The 17,836-nt window shown below is 41.2% G+C and overlaps 1 protein-coding gene across 6 annotated transcripts in view; it reads left to right on the forward strand.

Moving 5' to 3' along the window:
* The window catches only part of HIVEP2 (HIVEP zinc finger 2), a 142,025-nt gene that overhangs the window by 8,320 nt on the left and 115,869 nt on the right, over positions 1-17,836 (forward strand). The window contains exon 1 of one of the 6 annotated variants that reach the window (XM_030447292.1): positions 8,442-8,602. The exons of 4 other annotated variants lie outside the window; for them this stretch is intronic. The gene's annotated coding sequence lies outside the window, so the exon portion shown is untranslated. Of the gene's footprint in view, positions 1-8,441; positions 8,603-11,318; positions 11,428-17,836 lie in introns of those variants that run through there. One more of the 6 variants, XM_030447293.1, reaches the window with a different exon arrangement.

The following is a 17,836-nucleotide window of genomic DNA, read 5'->3' on the forward strand; positions in this document are numbered from 1 at the left end:
TAAAGAATTTTAGAACTACAGCTTTTAAAATCCCTGTCCATCATACAGGGATGTCTTGATGAAAAGCTAGGATCTGATAGAAGGCAACAGCTTGCATTCAGTGGTAGCATCCTCTAACTACTGTTGTTTGACATCTGCACAGATCATTTATACACAGAATACAATTCCTTCTTATCTTGATCAATCCTTGCAGGTGTTTCTCTTTGCTTTTGCTTATGGACTCTCTTGATTTAACTTAGCTGCATTAACTTAGTAGCATTTGATCCTGGTTATTAGTTCAACCCACTTAACTAGCAAGCAGGATAATAAATGAAACCTATTTTGACTGACTCTTTCTCAGTCAAGTGGGTTGTCTAGCAAGCCAAGAGTGTAATAAATAGATGTTGTGGCTATTTACAGACTCACACACTACAAAACAGAGGGCTGTGCTTCCCAGATTTATTACGCTATTCAGAGAGTATCACATGCAGATGATTGGATTACACCTGTTTTATCTTGCCTAAAAACACAGTTTTTGGCACCAATACACATTTTTCCCCCCATAAACATTACACCAGAAAACTGAGGGGTTTTGCTATATTGTAGGAAGAAATAGTTAAGCATGCATGTATAAGTATAGACATATAGTAACTTATATTTCTATGATCATTGCATTTGCTTTTGCCTCCAGTCATGTTCTGTCTCCTTCACAGTACAGTATACCTGGAGTAACTTCATGAGAGCTTGTGGTTGCAGGTCTGGCTTGTCACCAGAGGAGGATTTGTCCTAGATTCAGTGTAGGTTCAACTTTTGCTATTATTTAAATATCAAAGAAAATATTTTAAATAAATAAACTACATTATTGACGTGTATGAGCATTTATTTCACAAGTGTGCGTATAGATGCATGTACACAGTCACATTTTGTTAAACAGGTGAAAAATTATATCAGTTCTCTATGATGAACTGCTGTGGTTTCACTTTGGTGCAATGGGTATGGGCATCTGCCCAGGTGATCTTTCTAAAGCGTTATTCACTGTCCCTGGTACATTGCTGATAAGATGATGCCAGCACAGTCAGTAGCTGAGCATGGCCCATTTTATTGCCTGTGACTGATTCAGCCAAGGTCACTTCTAGTTGGACCCTGAAGATGTTTGCCTTCATGTTGAAGCACTTTGACTTCCTTTATGTCCTTTTTTTCTGAAGGATATAATTGCATCACTCTTAGCCTCGTCAGAAGGTGAAAGGGTGTTTTTTGAGGCCCTGTCATTGGTGGTGTGTGACAGTCAACTTGTGCGTGGTGCTCATTAACTCTCACCCCTCTGTTAGGACACTACACACTTCAGCACCACAGCTGAATAAGAGAAGATCATTCCATGAACAGAGTATCTGTGTCAATAGTTTATGTAAATGAAAAATATAATAAAGAATTCTTGCATCATGCTAACACTTGGTATCCTGTTGCTTGACCTTCACTTTCTCTGATGTCAAGCAGAAAAACATCTTCCACTCATCTCACAGTTCTCTAATCAGTGCAACAGAGCCGAGAAGATGACATCAAACTGTGCTCAGCACAGCTTGTGCTACTGTGTGAACTGCCTCATCTCTTGTGAATAAAATGAAAACTCTGTCGTTTTGAATCAAATCCTGACTTCAATAAAAGTGCAGAATGGCAAGTTGTTACTGATTTTTCTCACGAGGCCAGTGTTTTGCCATCAGCTGTAGATAAGACTTGGACTGCTGAAATAGTGCTCCTCGTGACTGTCTCAACTTATAAATGGAAACCTCCAGCATATGAGGTTTGCTCTTCATTGAATATAGAAACACTAGGTGAGAATATTGGAAAAGCTGACTGCATGAAAACAGCCTCTGGACACTTCAGACAGAGAAGATGCAAAACGAAACTCTCTATGCAAATGAGTGTTACATTGCCAGATGGTATAAGGTAATTTGGAAAGAAAAAGTAAAGATATATTATCTATCCTAAGGTGCTTTCATTGTGACTGGAATATAAAATACTTAGATACAAGTGTTAAAAATGACAGTTGCTCAGAGCTGTGGTGGTTGTTTGTTTGGGTTTTTTGTGTTTTTTGTGGTGTTTTTTTTTTTTTTTTTTGCTAGTAATGACCCATCTGAGAAAGGAACTTGCTGGACATCAGGACTTCACAGTTCCTGCAGAGTTTGGGAGGCTGTACTTTTGCCTGTCCTGTATGCTGCTTTTCCCAGTGAAACCCCACCATCTGGTTTTGGAACTTCTGGTTAAGATGTGAGAAACTTGCATTTCAATTCACTTTGTGCATGATGTCATTTGTTTTTTTTTTTTAAAGTGAGGTCTGATACCTTGTTTCAAGTGGCATAGTTTTGGAGATTTTTTTCCTGCTTCTGGTACAGTTCCTCATAAAGAAGACAGAACCAATATTTATGGTAGGTTTTCAAGGTTTTAGTGTGATGTTTAATTCTAGTATAACCTACTGTCCTATGTATCTAGTCCTCCATCTGAAGCCCATTAGCACTGAATTGAATTGGGCTATCACTGGTAACTGGATTTCTCTGCAGTTTTTCCATTTCCAGGTGTAATTTTGAAAGACTTTTGCACCTGATGGGTTGATTAGAGATGAAAAAAAATTTTTTGAACAATTTTTTTTTTTTTACTACAAACAAAAAATGAAAAAAAGAAGGGAGGAAAAAGTTCAGATCACCCAAAGCTTATGACATATTTTAGAATGCATAACCCTGGGCAAAAAGGGCCAGTTATTGGAGCAGCTCTTGAGTAACCTAATTGTTTGATAAGGATCCTTGCCTGTTTAAGTTCTTGTTGGTTGTTGGAAACATTCCATTTCTAAATTTGTGCCTTACTGCATACTCTGAGGTATGTGTACAGCCCACTGTAATTGCACAATTTATTATTTTATTAATGAGAGCTCTGATAATGTGTTGGCTCGTGAATTCCCTGCAGTCCAGGTATGGTCTCCTAATTGCCCAGGGTTCTACAATTCTATAATTTGTTCTGGAGGTGGTGACGCTGAGCAAAAGCAAAGCCTTTGCAAGCGTGGTTTAAAGGAGGAAGGTCTTGCCCTAAAGCATGCATTTGGTTTGATATTGCAACCAAAGGCTGGAAGAGGTAGGATACATTTTTAACACATGCCTAATGAATAATAATAGAAGAGGCAGAAGTAAATTCTTACTACATAATCCCAAGTACCTGAGACTTTGCCAGCTGGAAGGAGAGGGACGCACACCTTAATTGGCCTTCCTAACCATAACAGAACACCCCTCAGCACTTCTTTAATCTGGATCTCTCCTGTCTGTCTCTTTGCCTGAGTGGCTGGAAGACTCGCACTTCATTTGCTGCAAGGCACACAACAGTGAGCAAGCATCTGGCATGCAACAGCAGCTCCTATTTTTAATGAGCCTCCAGGGTAGCAGGAGTACTAGGGTGCCCATTCCTGTGTTCTGGAAACTATTTCTGTGTGCACATTTTGTAGCACAAGAGGAAGGAGAAGCATCAGGGAAGGTGTGGTCTGTGGAGGAGTCGGGGAAATCCAGTTTACTGTGTTTGTAACTCCGGAGACAAAACCTTCCTGTAAAAAGCCACGGCAAAACACCACAACCTCAAACAATTTCCACTTGCTCCTCAGCACTGTCCAGATTTATTGGTACACTGTAAACCTCTGACCCTGGGATTGCAAGATCTGGGAAGGTCTCCGAGGACATCGAGGCAGCCCGGGTCCCCCAAGTCCTCAGGGGGAGGGGACGGCGAATTTCCCGCTGCGCTCATCGCCGGCTGCCTCCTCACTGTGGTGTCTGGTACAGTTCCACGGCTTCTGAAACTGCTCATTACAACGCTTGGCTCTTCTGCAAGGGCTTTTCATAGCTGTAGCCCCTGTGGCTTGCTGCAGCACGGTTTGCTGGCAGAACAGATGGTGTATTACGTAGAAAGTTACTGTATTTTTGTATCACTGATTTTTATTTATTTTGCTCTTTGTCTCCCTTCCCCTCCCCCTCCTTTTTTTTTTTATTATTTTTTTTAAAGGGCATATAGTATAAGTGCAGAATGTGGAATCTGTGTTAGGTTTCCATTTGATATATTAATCTTTTTATTTTTGCATGCGTGCAATATTTAACATTGAGTAGCATGTGCTTTCTGAAATTTTAGTGAAGAGATGTAGGCTGAAATTAGTTCAAAATACTTTAAGGGGAAAAAAGCCTATGCAAGAAGATCTTTGAAAGGAAAAGTAAACGTCTTAAGCAAGCTTTTTATTCACTGGAGTATAGTTTTGTTTTTAAGTCGGTAGATGTGTTTTCTGTGTCTAATCTTTGTTTTTATTTAATTGATATCATCTGGTCAGTTTGAGCAAAAATGCTATTCCCATAGGAAAAATATTTATTCTAAATATTATTGTTGCCTAGGATCTTGTTGAATTCATAAGATACAGAAGCAGTCAAATTGATTTAATATTTCTAACATTTTTATAGTGTTTTCTCATTGTTTCCATGAATGCAATTTCAATAAATATTTTAGCAATTGCTTTTGGTTTCTTGAAATTAGGTTACCTATTGTTAAAAACCGCAGGTTCATAAACATGGATTTCAGATCTGCTTTGTCTTTATTAGACATTTAAAATAAAATACAAATACTTGAGCAAGCCCCAGAATAAGGGCTTGCCTTTTCCCGCACTGAGCTTCCAGGATTTAATGTGTTTTGTCCAAAGAATTATGGAAGTCATTACTTATAAAAGGCATTTACAATCACAGAGTTTTGGTTCCACTTAGCTAAATCACTTTTTCATGTATTAACCCTTATTTTGTATGCGTGTATATATATTATATATATACAAAGATGTATATATTATTTTATATATATACACACACAAGTGTATGTATTTACGTATGGCTACACACACTTCACACATACATCCACTGTTAGACTATATGTCTACAAACACTTGCACACACCTGCCATTTGAAATTTAATGTTTAAGTGTTCACCCTAAACCCACCCAGTCCTTGCCACATAATTGCAGTGATGCTTTTCTCCCCGTTGTGGAGCATTTTTCCTGTAGCTTCTAAATGTGAGGCTATGCATTCTTGTGGCTGGAGACCCCCTGAGGTACACCAGTGCTGGTGGCAGAGTCCTCCTGGGGCAGGAGAGCATGGTGTGGGGCATCCAAGTGTGCTAGATGAGAAGGGAGATGATGGGGGATACTTCAGGTTTTTTTGGATGGCTTCCACTTTACTGGTGGTCAGATTGTGGCTTTCCACAGTGGCCAGTCTCTCATGCTACATCCCAGTAACTGCTGTATTTAGACCCAGCACCAGGTTCACAGTGAAAAACAAGCCTTTCTGTTTTCTGCAGTATCTTTCGAAGCTAATAACTATCTGCTATCAGGTGTTTGGCAGCTTGGACCTTGTTATCTTTATTTGCCTTGTTTTCCTCATAAAAGTGGCACAGGGTGTTTTAATAATCTGTTTACAGGATTGCTTGAAAGAATTCCCTTAGTGATGAGACAGGTCAACAAAAAATCGCAAGGTGGTGGATTTTCCACTTGGATTTCTCAAACATTCTTTCAGATGGAAGTGAAAGAATTACAAAAGCCTTGTACATAGTTTAGATTCCTGAATGATATAATACAGATTGTTTTTTTCTCTAAGTATTACACAGATGGCTTGTAAAGGGTAGTATTATAATGGAATTTGTGGGCATCTGTAAAGGTGTTAAATATTTTGTGGGTAGTTGAAGTTGGTTTCAATATGTATTTGTACTTACTGCAATCGACTTCTGTATTGGAGTGGAAAAACATGTGTTTTCTTCAGCATACAAAGGGCACTGACAATGAGGCCAGTTCAGTTTGCATCTGTCCCTTTAAGTTTCAAACTTTAATTGAAAAAAACCCACAACACAACAGATACTTCTTTTTAAAAAATATTAGGGTCCTCTTTGGATGCAAAGTATACTGCAGAGAAGATACAGATATGGTACTTTCTCACCTCAGACCATGGTAGAGATGGTTTAACCATTCTTCAGCTAACCAGTACATGGATAGGTGTGTGAAAACACTGTGATTCCTTGTTCTTTCTTACTAGAAACTGTATTGCAACAGACAGCCATATATGTGTGAAAAATACCTATTGCAATATTATGATGCTGAGTGCTTACATAGCCTGGCCATGTGCTGCAGTTCTGCAATTGTCTCAGTATAGTCAAAAGTACACATTACAGGTGCATTTCTTTCAGTCTTGGATAAGGGGCTAAAAATAGTTGACCAAGCTTATTTTGAGTCAGCATGGTGCTTCATGGTCAGATTTCAGAAAATCGAAAGTTTCTCTTATGTGTTGTTCATGGAGTGTTCTTACAGTACTTTGAAGGTCTTGCCCCCTTTTTCCTTCTCTCAGGAGAATGTCACTATTTACACCTGTCATTGTGTATGATATAGGCTGGATTCTGACCCAGCACACACATTTTTAAGGGTCAGATTATGATCACTTTACTCTGGTTGAAGTAATCCAAACTGTCTTTACTAAAGTTAATGCTTCTTTGATTTGATGGAAAGTTAAGATCAGATTTTCTCCCTCAGATTGTGTATTGTGTACTGCAAGTCATTGTTAACACCGAAGAGTAATTTGTCTGTTTTTGTTTTCATTATTATTATTATTGAAGAATTCTGTTGAATACTGTTTCTCTAACAACTTTCAGGATTAAATCTTCAAGCTAACGTCAGAACAAGTGGCAGTAGATGTTTCTCCATTCTAACTGGGCATGAATCCTCAAGAGAAAGTGTCTTTTAAAAAATTGACCTCCAAAGGGAAGGGTAGAAAACAACCAGATCAGCTCACACCCTTGTAGAAGAGTATATTTTTTAACAGTATACCCCAAATGTTTCATTTATAAATAATTAAAAATACTAAACTTAATGTTCTTTTAGTAAAGTGAGCAGTTTTGGTAAAACAGTGGCATTACATTGGTCTCATGAAAGATAGGGTTTATAATGATTTCAAGATACAGACTTGTGGTTCCCTAGTTTCCGCTCTTAATACTCCAAATGACTACTAGGTTGAAGGGCTGGCTAAAGTTCTCAGTGTGACCACTGGGTGGTTAGTGCAGAAATGTGGCAAGAATACTGGTGTTGGTGGTATGAGATGGGAATCTAGAAAAACATTTTTTCAGACTCCTGGTAAACTTTTTCATTGAGGTTTGTTGAATTAATGCCTCCATTTGAAAATCAGCTTCTATCAAGCAGAGAACTGCTGCCCAAGATGTTTCATTTGGTATACAGAGGTAAAGTCTGGTGTGCTGGGTGCCAGAGATTGTTGCTGGGCCATGCTTTTTGTGGAATGGCTGGGCTTATCACTGTAATTTGACATGCTGTTTAGAGACTAACAAAAATGGGTCTAGAACATGCCTCACGAGTGAGAGTGAAGCATAAGCCTGTCTGCCCCAGGGGAGGATCAGTTATAACCAAACCATTTCCTATGGTAGTAATGGTGGGAAGAGCTGCAATCCAGGTTCTCTCTGTGCTTACCAGCAAGAATACTATTGATTTGTCCAGGGTCGGACAGACAGATGGACGTGAGTCCATCAATTACCAAATGCTGAGCTCTCACATGCCACTGTGCAACTCTTGTGCCTTAGTCCTTTGACTTCAGCTGGGCCCTGTCTTCATCTGCTTCAGAAGGGCAAGGCCAAAATTGAAAAGCATCATCTGTATTCTCTTTGCTGGGTTGTCAGCCATATCTGACAAGGGAATCCTGTGGTTTTACACTCTAGTTTTACCCCAAGTGCATTCACCAAACACATTTTACTTTGTGGGATCCAAAAATATGTAAGGCTTCATATCCAGATGTTGCAGCAGTGTGTGCTCTAGTGCGAGCTCAGCGCATATCCGTATTGTAGTACTATTCTTACACAAGCTGTACAAGAAAAATAAGAGCAGCATGGCTCCTGAGCAAATATTGTTTCTAGTCACATACGATACTTTGCAGCTGAGCCTGGTAACACGCTGCTTAGCTGTTTTGCTATGCAAGTGCAGAGAACACTGTTAGCAATAAAGCCACTGCTGGTTTCTCCTCTAAAACCTCCCTTCTTGCAGTGCATTGGAAATGACTGAACTTTGGCCCTCAATCTGCTGACACCCTGAGGGAGTGTAAATGTAATGACGTCTTTGCTTGTTTCAGCTGCACAACAGGAAACGCTCATGGCCTCCCCTTCTTCCTGCTCTGAGAAAGTGCTGCCTTTTTTTTTCCCCCTCCCTTCCCCTGCAGTGGAGCAGGCTGAGACCTAGTTTCAGGTCTGGGCTCTGCATCCAGCCAGTGCTTGCACAGGGCCCCCACTGCTGCTGCCTCCTCACCCCAGCAGCAAGTCACCTCCCTATTGCTCTGCTGTGGTGGTGATGTCAGGAACACGAGCTTTTCAATTTTTATTCTGTTTGGGTTTTTTGGAGTTTTTTTTTTTTGTCTTTTTATCCCCCTGGAGAAGTGACTGAGAAGAGATCATAGTTACGAGCCCATGGCTTGCTCCACAGAGCATGTCAGTAGATACAGCTCAGCTGCAAAGACCAGGATGGTCAGGTGATGATTTGCCTTGGGGAGACCACATCACTTGCATAATATAGAGGACACACCGTCAGGTGGGCATTGAGGGATCCTGCAATATGGTCCCAGTAGTGCTGAATAATGCTGAATACAGAGGGCCTGAACAGATTTCTTTGCCTTGCTAAAATACGGAGGCTGCTTCTTGCGGAGCATTGACAGGAAAACTGTTTAACCCTCTCTGGCTGCTGCTTGTATACTTTGTAACTGAAACAGGGGTATGAGTAAGAATGGAAATGCAAGCAATTTACATCTTACTCAGGGAGGAGGATTCTGTCTCATCAAAGTCAGCCAAAACATTAAAGCAATACAGAGTTCTTGCAAGTGAAATTAATTGGTTCAATATTCAACTGTTATTCTTTAATGCTGGGGGAGGGTTGGGCAACTCTTAAAAAATAAAATGCATATGCACTAAGGAGATGGCATATTGTGGTGTGAAAAGAGGCACTGAGTAGTCGAGAGTACAGTATTCTGAATTTGAAAGATTTAATTAACTTTGAATGTAAACAGGGCTGGTGCAGTTGCTTATTCATTTATGTCACACAGGCATATTATTTGAGTAGCAGCTTTTGTCTGGGTTCTGTGATAAACAAGTTCTGGGTTTACCTCATCAATCTACACACTACCTAGGCAAATAACTGTTGTTTTTAGCAAGCTGCAGTTATGTAACATGAATCATGGCTGGTGAGATGGTTGCAAGCAGGAAAAAGCAAGACAGGCAAAGAAATAACATCAGTCAACCTTCAGCAGAATGGGATATGACTGGGTTTTGAAATTAAATACTGCGTGTTGGTACTCACAGCCATGCAGACAAGGTCCAGCTATTCCTTATGAGGATGTGTCTTGAAACAAAGTCTTGGGATGGGAATGTTTAACAGACAGAAGAGTGAATTTGCTCAGGCATGTGCAGTCCTTGGAAGGTTTTGTATATGTGCATGCCAACTCCCACCCTCCTCCTCCTTCCTCCCCCTCCTTCCCCCTCAGGCTGTTGTTTTTCCTCTGGAAAGGCAGTGTAGAATAATAAATGGGAAAAGTCTCTTAAATGGGACTGATTTAAGGTGTAAGAGAAAATAACTTGATGAGCTGTGATTGCCCGTATAAAGCGTTATATAAATTGCTTTTCTTCTTTTAAATATGCCCCTATAGAGCCATTAGGCGAGTATACACTACAATAGTCCTCTGTCTCAAGAGATTTTACAACCAGTTTATGGAAAAGGGGAAGCAAGTAATTATATGAATGCATTAGAATAAAAGCAATTGATTTTAAGTTAAATCTTCCTTTAATAGTATTTCCGCGACAATTTTCTCTTCTGTTCCTTGGTTTTGATCTTCAAAGTCACACTGAGTTGGCTGAGATGATCTTTTGTGTTAGTGGCACAGATACAAATATTAAATAATAATATTAGGAAATAAAGGCATGAAAATATCAGGTCTTTAGGAAAGGAGTGGAAAAAATACCTTTTTGAGGAAAAGAAAGGTTTAGTGCTTCTGAATTCCCCTCCAAATTCTCCTGCTCCTGTATTCTAAATTTTTCTTCCTTTTATCTGCAGGTGAAATATCTGTAAAATGTGCTATAGGGTTATTAAGCTCTGTCTTTCAAAATTTTATTGTTATTAACAACAAATATGTAAAAATGAGTGCTGGTATTTATGGTTTTCTCTTATGTACTATGCGTGCACACCTACCTAGTGGCTTAGTATGCATTAGTACAGACAACAGCTGAGATCTTATATAATGATGAACAGTTACATCTGTAAGCCTCTTCTGTATCTTGCACCATTGCTGATAATCTCAGCATGGAGAAGAAGAGCTGAGCACACAGATGGAAAGATGTATTTTGTCATGCAGAATGCTGTTCAGCTCATGGCCAAGAGAAGTCAAAAAGGCACTATAAGGAAGTGCTCTGTGTTGCTCTTGGTATGTCCTTGTTTTCCAAACAAATGAAGGATTTCTCTTGCGACTGTCAGGGCAAAATCCTTCAGGAGGAGCTTAGTTTTTATGAAAACTTAAATACCATTCTTCAGGAGATTTTTTTTCGTTTATCATACTGAATTGACGTAGTGTAGCCATGTGTTACTGTTACAGGAGCAGCAGCTTTAGGGATGGGGATCTATGTAGGGGATGTAGGGATGGGGATCTATATATAAGGACACCAAGATCTTGTAGGTGGAGAAAGACCTTCTCTTGAATCTGCAAATATAGAGTTCATCAAATGCTTTCTGTTTGTATGGACTCCAGTAATCTTTACTTCTGACTTTGTAGTGGTTGTTGGTGAGTAACAGAAATTTGCCCTATCTGCAAATCCATGATTTTTTTAATGCAGATGGATATTATGAATATATCATATTAAACTGCTGCAATTTTTGTGCATATTGTCAATAGCAGCATGGTTGCAATTTTCCCGTGTGGTTAATCTGGGGGGTTCTAGTGTTCTTTACCTTTTCCCCTTACTCTTTTGGATGAGAAGTGCTTGTGGTTTTGTCAAGAACCCAGCTTTGTAGGGCCAGGAGGGTAGGAGAGAACACCATGTGGCCCACAGGAGCTTTCACCCTGCATTTTGGCAGCCTGTGGGATGGGTGGAGCTGCAGGGGTTGTTGCAGCTGCCTGCTGCCTTTCCTTGTCTGGTGAGAGCCTGTGCCTGCAGCCCTTTGTAGGGGCATGAGGGGAGGTGGGCTGAGGGCTGAGCCCATCTCACTGGGGTGTGAGCTGTGGCAGTGGGGTCACTCTCCCGAGCCAGGGCAGGTGTGGGGCTCAGTGCCTGGGAGGAGCAAGGGGTTTTCAGTGTCTGCTGTGGGAGCGTGGGCTGGCCTTGACTTCTGGTGGGATTTCTTTTGAAATCGGTGTGATTTCAGAGCCAAGTAGGGTGAGTATGTGAAAGAAATGAATTGCTGCTCTAGCCCTGATGCACAGTCAGGGAAGGGATATCTGTGTGGGTACGGGTGGGTGGCAGGGGTAAACTCTTGCACCCCCAGGTCATTGAGTAGATCTTCAGAGGTTAATAGTCCAGGTCATAAGGCTCTGCAGAGAGGGATTTCTTGCCTTGCAAGTTGCTGCATGCAGTTGTTATGTTTTCCTTGCTTTTGTTAAGAGCCAGTGTATCTTGTCCTTTCAAACCCTTAGGTGTCTTCCAGTTGTTGAGTTGTTTCTGTATTGCAGCAAAACTTGAAATAATTACTAACATAGTTCACCATTTTCACCTGTTAAAAAGGTGAAATTTAATTTACACTATTTAACTACATGAGGTGCTCAGCATGAAAATGACTGGGTGCAAATTAAGATGAAATAAGTAAAAGAAAAAAAAATACACGGTGTGTTACATTTTTCATGTTTAGTGTTCTATTTGTATTTTATTACCAGTCCATCTGCAAGAAGATTTCTCTTAGCAGATTTAAGCATTTTTTTCAAGAAAAAAATCCCAAAATGTACAGTTAGAGTGATAAAACCAAAGTTTTAGTCTGAATAGATTAAAATGGGGGAGTTTTTTGAAAATCTTCTCATTATTACAGGCTTACTTTCCCTTAATTCTGTTTACATCATGTGCCTTGCTATGATCTCCAGAGCTGTGCAGTGGCCGCCCTTTTCCATGTTTCTTTGCTGAAACATGAACATTTTGTAGACTTCCCAAAGCTTAGTGAGTGTGTGAAATTAACTCCTAAGAAATACCGAAGGTTGCAAAACACATAACCTGAGTAGATGTGTGGTCACAGCTTCTTGTCACAAGAATGGATTTTAGGGTGGACTTCACTGGAGAGCTTTTGCCTGGTTCCTGTAGTTGTGGTTGTTGCAGTCCTGCTGGCCCGTGGCCTGTTCCAGGTGTCGGTGCCACTGCTTTCAGAGAGGCAGATCACAAGTCGTGATGTTTTCCTCCTTTGTGGGGATAAGAAACAAAATCTTTTGTACAATCACCGGCAAGATTAGCTGAGGGTGTGTGTTGAATGTGCCATCAGTCTTATCAGATAGGGTGAGTTGTTGTGGTCTCTGTCTCTTTGGAAGCACCAGTACAACACACTTCTGCATTGTTGAGGACTTGTTTCACCATCCAAAAATACATGAGCTGTCTTTCTTTACCTCAGCTGACCTTGGCTTTGACCTTTCCCAAACTTTGGAGATGTTTGTAGCGAGACTTCCCTTTGTGAACGGAATTTGTTTTTCTAAGTGTGACATGAAAGATTTGGTTTATCTGCACGGAGCATGCTTGCTTGGCAAGCTGCTTTCCACACTGCAGCGCCTGCAGATTAAAATGCTTTCTGTTGTGGTTGTGCCAGTTCCGTCCTTCTGCAGCAAGTCAGCTTTGCTGGGGAACTAGAGTAAGGTACCTGCTTGCATTAGTGAGAAAGGAAATTTTTCGTTTCCTCCAAAGTGCCATCCTTACAGATTCAAAGTGGTAATTACAGTTTCTATAACCATTTTAAAAAGATACTCTCAAAACTAAATAACTCCCTGCTTCCACGTGTATTTTTTTTTCACCTGTAAAACTGCTTTTAATCCCTGAATTTGTGCTTGGAATTTGAATTCTTTCCATCAAAACTAGAAATGACAGTGCCATATGCATGGAATATACTTTTTAGCTTATGGTGGCATGTTTTAGTGTTGTGATGTGTGATCACACGAGTGCAACAGTACATGGCTGACTTGACTTGCTTACTGTAATTGTCTACCTAAGGAAATACGGTCTAGTGATGAGCAGGCTAGGTTCAGTTCAGGTCCCCATCTCGCACTGCGAGAAGTTCCTAGTTCTGCTACACAGTTCATGAGTGTGGGGTAAGATTTACAATACCTTACACTGATTTTCATGTGAATTGTATTAATAAATGTGAGGTAGGCACACAAACGCTTTGTTGTGCAGTATTCTCTTCATGTCAGTTGCACTTCCTTATCTTCCTTATCTCCTGCAGAGATGTCCTGCAGACAGATGCTGTATTCTGCTATTGATCATAGCAAGCCAATGGGAGTTTTATGCTAATATCGACTGCAGAATTTGACTTTTTATATCTTGTTTTGTGTGCCTGTTTTTAAGAGACAGTTCTCAGAGTGATCAATAGTTACATCCTTGCTCACAGTATTTATGCTGCTAAAGATCACACATGTCATTGCAGAAGTCAGGCAACATGCTGCTTTTGAGTCCAGTTCTGTCTCCTTTAATTAGGAGTGAAAATAGCCCAACTAGGGAACAATCAGCAGCTAAGGCACTGGAGAAAGAAGGATGCATAGACATGGATACTGATGTTAAGAGATGTGGTTAGAAGAAAGTCTTAAGCTAGCAAACATGAGAAAAGCATGAAAAAATGAAATAATTAAAGTAGTTAAATTTATGCTCTCTGTGTTGCCAAGGATGCCTCTGGTGCACTCGGGAGGATTTCCTACCTCTGCCGTACTTTCTGCTTGTCTTGTCCTCTGCCTGGCAACATCTGTTGCTTGGATGTCTCCTGGGTGCAGCTGTGCCCATCTTAGCCAGTTTGTTGAGAACATTGCTAAGCAAATGAAGAAAATGCAGGGGCAGATGGAAAACGTAACATGCAGATCCAGTGAAAAAAGAAGCCCATTAACACCTTCCAGATGTATCTGGTGCTTGCTTAGAAAACCCCCTAAGTGAAACTTGAATTTTGTGCAGGTTCTAACTTGTAGTGAAATCACTGTGTCCTACACGTGCTCATAAAGTTAAGTATATGCTTATATACTTTGTGAATAGAAATGGCTTATTGAGCTGGAGCCAGTGTGGGGAATTTTTGGCCTCCTGCTTACAGCATTTTGCAGGAGAGTTTAAGGCTGTAGAATGACACCAACTGCATCCACAGAACAATCTGCTCCTATTCCCGTGAACTCTAAATTATTTTTCTTTGCACATGCAAAGTTGTACCAAGAGCTGCATTTAAAAACCCATCTGTTGTCCATATTACATCAATAGGAAGAAAAACTTCAGACTTCTAAAATATTCTGGTTATGTCTTCCATCCTGCTGTCATCTTGTCTTTCAACTACAAGCCATTTCTCAGAGTTGCACTTCTAGACACTTAAATCATTTCTCTCCCGCCAACAGATGAAACACCAAGTTGCATAAACTGCAAAAGTGGAAGCAGGATGCTTACAAACTGGTAGTGGAAAGAAATGACTGCTTTCAAAATAAGATGCTTTTCAATTATGTAAAATAAATAAATTGATATAAAAGGGGTTTTATTATCAAGTGTGAGAATATTAAATTACTTTAAAAGTTGTGTCTTCATATTTTTAATTACACAGATAGTATATTTGAAGACTCATCATCATGAGTCTATATTTGAAGACTCATCATCATTTCCCAGAGGGGGAAGAGGCTTTTGGGGCAGGACTTAGCAGGGCTCATTGGGAGAGCTTTAAACTAGATGTGAAGGGGGAAGGGGAGAAAACTGGGTCTGTTAGGGACAAACACAAGAAGAACAAACCAGGGCCCAAAGGCAGTTGGTCTAGGAAGGATTTAGTCCCACCAGTGTGCTCTGTTTGTTTCCTGAAATGTCTGTATGCTAATGCACACAGCCAGCCTTTCACAGTCTAGGAGGTTCCTCCAGTGCATTGATGATAACTTCTTAATGCAGATGGTGGACAAGCCGACTAGAAGAGGAGCGCTGTTGGATCTTATACTAACCAACAAGGAGGGCCTTGTCGAAGAAGTGGTGGTCAATGGCAGCCTTGGCTGCAGTGATCATGAGATGGTAGAGTTCAGGATCCTGTGTGGAAGGAACAGAATACCCAGTAGGACCAAAACCCTGGACTTCCACAGGGCAAACTTTGGCCTCCTCAATCAACTGTTAAGAGAAATCCCATGGGACAGGGTGTTAGAAGATAAAGGGGCTCAAGATAGCTGGTCAATATTCAAGGACCACTATTTGCAAGCACAGGATCAGAGCTTCCCTATGGTTAGGAAATCTAGTAAGGGAGCTAGGAGACCAGCATGGTTAAAAAGGGAACTGCTGGGAAAACTTAAGTGGAAAAGGAAAATCTACAGATCATGGAAGGGGGGGCTGGTCACTTGGGAGGAATACAGGACTGTCGTCAGAGGATGTAGGGAGGCAATTAGGAAAGCTAAGGCCTCCTTGGAACTTAACCTTGCAAGTCAGGTTAAGGATAATAGAAAGGGCTTTTTCAAATACATAGCTAGTAAAACTAACGCTAGAGGCAATATTGGCCCACTAAGGGATGAGATGGGAGCCCTGGTGACAGAGGATATAAAGAAGGCAGAGGTGCTGAACGCCTTCTTTGCCTCTGTCTTTACTCCTGCAGGGTTTCCACATGAGCCCCAGATTCATTTAGCCCCAGAAGTAGTCAAGATAGATAAGGAATTTGACGTACTAGATGAGGATTGGGTTAGGGATCAGCTGAGTAATCTGGACATCCATAAGTCGATGGGTCCAGATGGAATGCATCCAAGGGTGCTGAGGGAGCTGGCGGAGGTCATTGCTAGGCCACTCTCCATCATCTTCAGTAAGTCATGGGTAACAGGAGAGGTGCCTGAGGACTGGAGAATAGCAAATGTCACTCCAGTCTACAAGAAGGGCAAGAAGGAGGACCCGGGTAACTATAGACCAGTCAGCCTCACCTCCATCCCTGGAAAGGTGATGGAACAACTTGTTCTTGTCACTATCTCCAGGCATATCAAGGACATGGGAGTCATCAAGAGCAGTCAGCATGTTTTTATCAAGGGTAAATCATGTTTGACTAACCTCATAGCCTTCTATGAGGAAATTACTAGGTGGATAGATGATGGAAGAGCGGTAGATGTGGTTTATCTTGATTTCAGTAAAGCATTTGACACCGTCTCTCACAGCATCCTTGTAGATAAGTTGACCAAGTATGGGTTTGGTGATCAGGTAGTGAGGTGGATCAGGAACTGGTTGAAAGGAAGGAGTCAGAGAGTTGTAGTCAATGGGGCAGAATCTGGTTGGAGGTGTGTGACTAGTGGAGTCCCTCAGGGGTTGGTACTGGGACCGGTGTTGTTCAGTATCTTCATCAACGACTTGGATGAGGGTATAGAGTGTACCCTCAGCAAGTTTGCTGATGACACTAAGCTGGGAGGAGTGGCTGACACACCGGAAGGCCGTGCTGCCATTCAGAGAGACTTAGACAGGCTGGAGAGTTGGGCAGAGAGAAACATGATGAAGTTCAACAAGGGGGAGTGTAGAGTTTTGCATTTGGGGAAGAACAACACAATGTCCCAGTATAGGTTGGGGGCTGACCTGCTGGAGAGCAGTGTAGGTGAAAGAGACCTGGGGGTCCTGGTAGACAAGAGGATGACCATGAGCCAGCAATGTGCCCTTGTGACCAAGAAGGCCAATGGCATCCTGGGGTGCATTAGAAAGGGTGTGGTTAGTAGGTCAAGAGAGGTTCTCCTCCCCCTCTATTCTGCATTGGTGAGGCCGCACCTGGAGTATTGTGTTCAGTTCTGGGCCCCTCAGTTCAAGAAGGACAGGGAAGTGCTTGAAAGAGTCCAGCGCAGAGCTACTAAGATGATTAAGGGAGTGGAACATCTCCCTTATGAGGAAAGGCTGAGGGAGCTGGGTCTCTTTAGTTTGGAGAAAAGGAGACTGAGGGGTGACCTCATCAATGTTTTCAAATATGTAAGGAGTGAGTGTCAGGGAGATGGAGTTAGGCTTTTCTCAGTGATGACCAGTGATAGGACAAGAGGTAATGGGTGTAAATTGGAGCACAGGAGGTTCAAGTTGAATATTCGAAAAAATTTTTTTACTGTAAGGGTGACAGAGCCCTGGAACAGGCTGCCCAGGGAGGTTGTGGAGTCTCCTTCACTGGAGACATTCAAAACCCGCTTGGACACGTTCCTGCACGATGTACTCTAGGTGGCCCTGCTCTGGCAGGGGGGGTTGGACTAGATGATCTTTCGAGGTCCCTTCTAACCCCTAGGATTCTATGATTCTATGATCTATGTGTGTTTTAATGCAGTTTGTAACACAAATATGTGATGTATAACAAAATACAGCAATTTTATTTTTTTTCTTTTACATTTGTTACAGCTTTGGGGCTCTCCCCACCATTTTTAAAGCAGTAGCTTCTCATGGAGGGCTTCAGGATTTTTTTATTTTTTATTTTTATTTTTTTATTTTATTTTTTTATTTTTATTTTTTAAATATATTTTACATTGTGGTGTCCTCCCTGGAAAACTCCATGTGAGACACTTAGCTGGTAGGAGCTGTATGGCATCTTCTCAGTGAGATAAAGTTCACAAACTGTTATCTCACAATGGCTGGATTCGTAGGCCATAGTTCTCTCTTCATGAGAAATTCAGTG

This window comes from Calypte anna, chromosome 3 (assembly GCF_003957555.1).
Source record: "Calypte anna isolate BGI_N300 chromosome 3, bCalAnn1_v1.p, whole genome shotgun sequence".
Taxonomy (NCBI): Eukaryota; Metazoa; Chordata; class Aves; order Apodiformes; family Trochilidae; genus Calypte; species Calypte anna.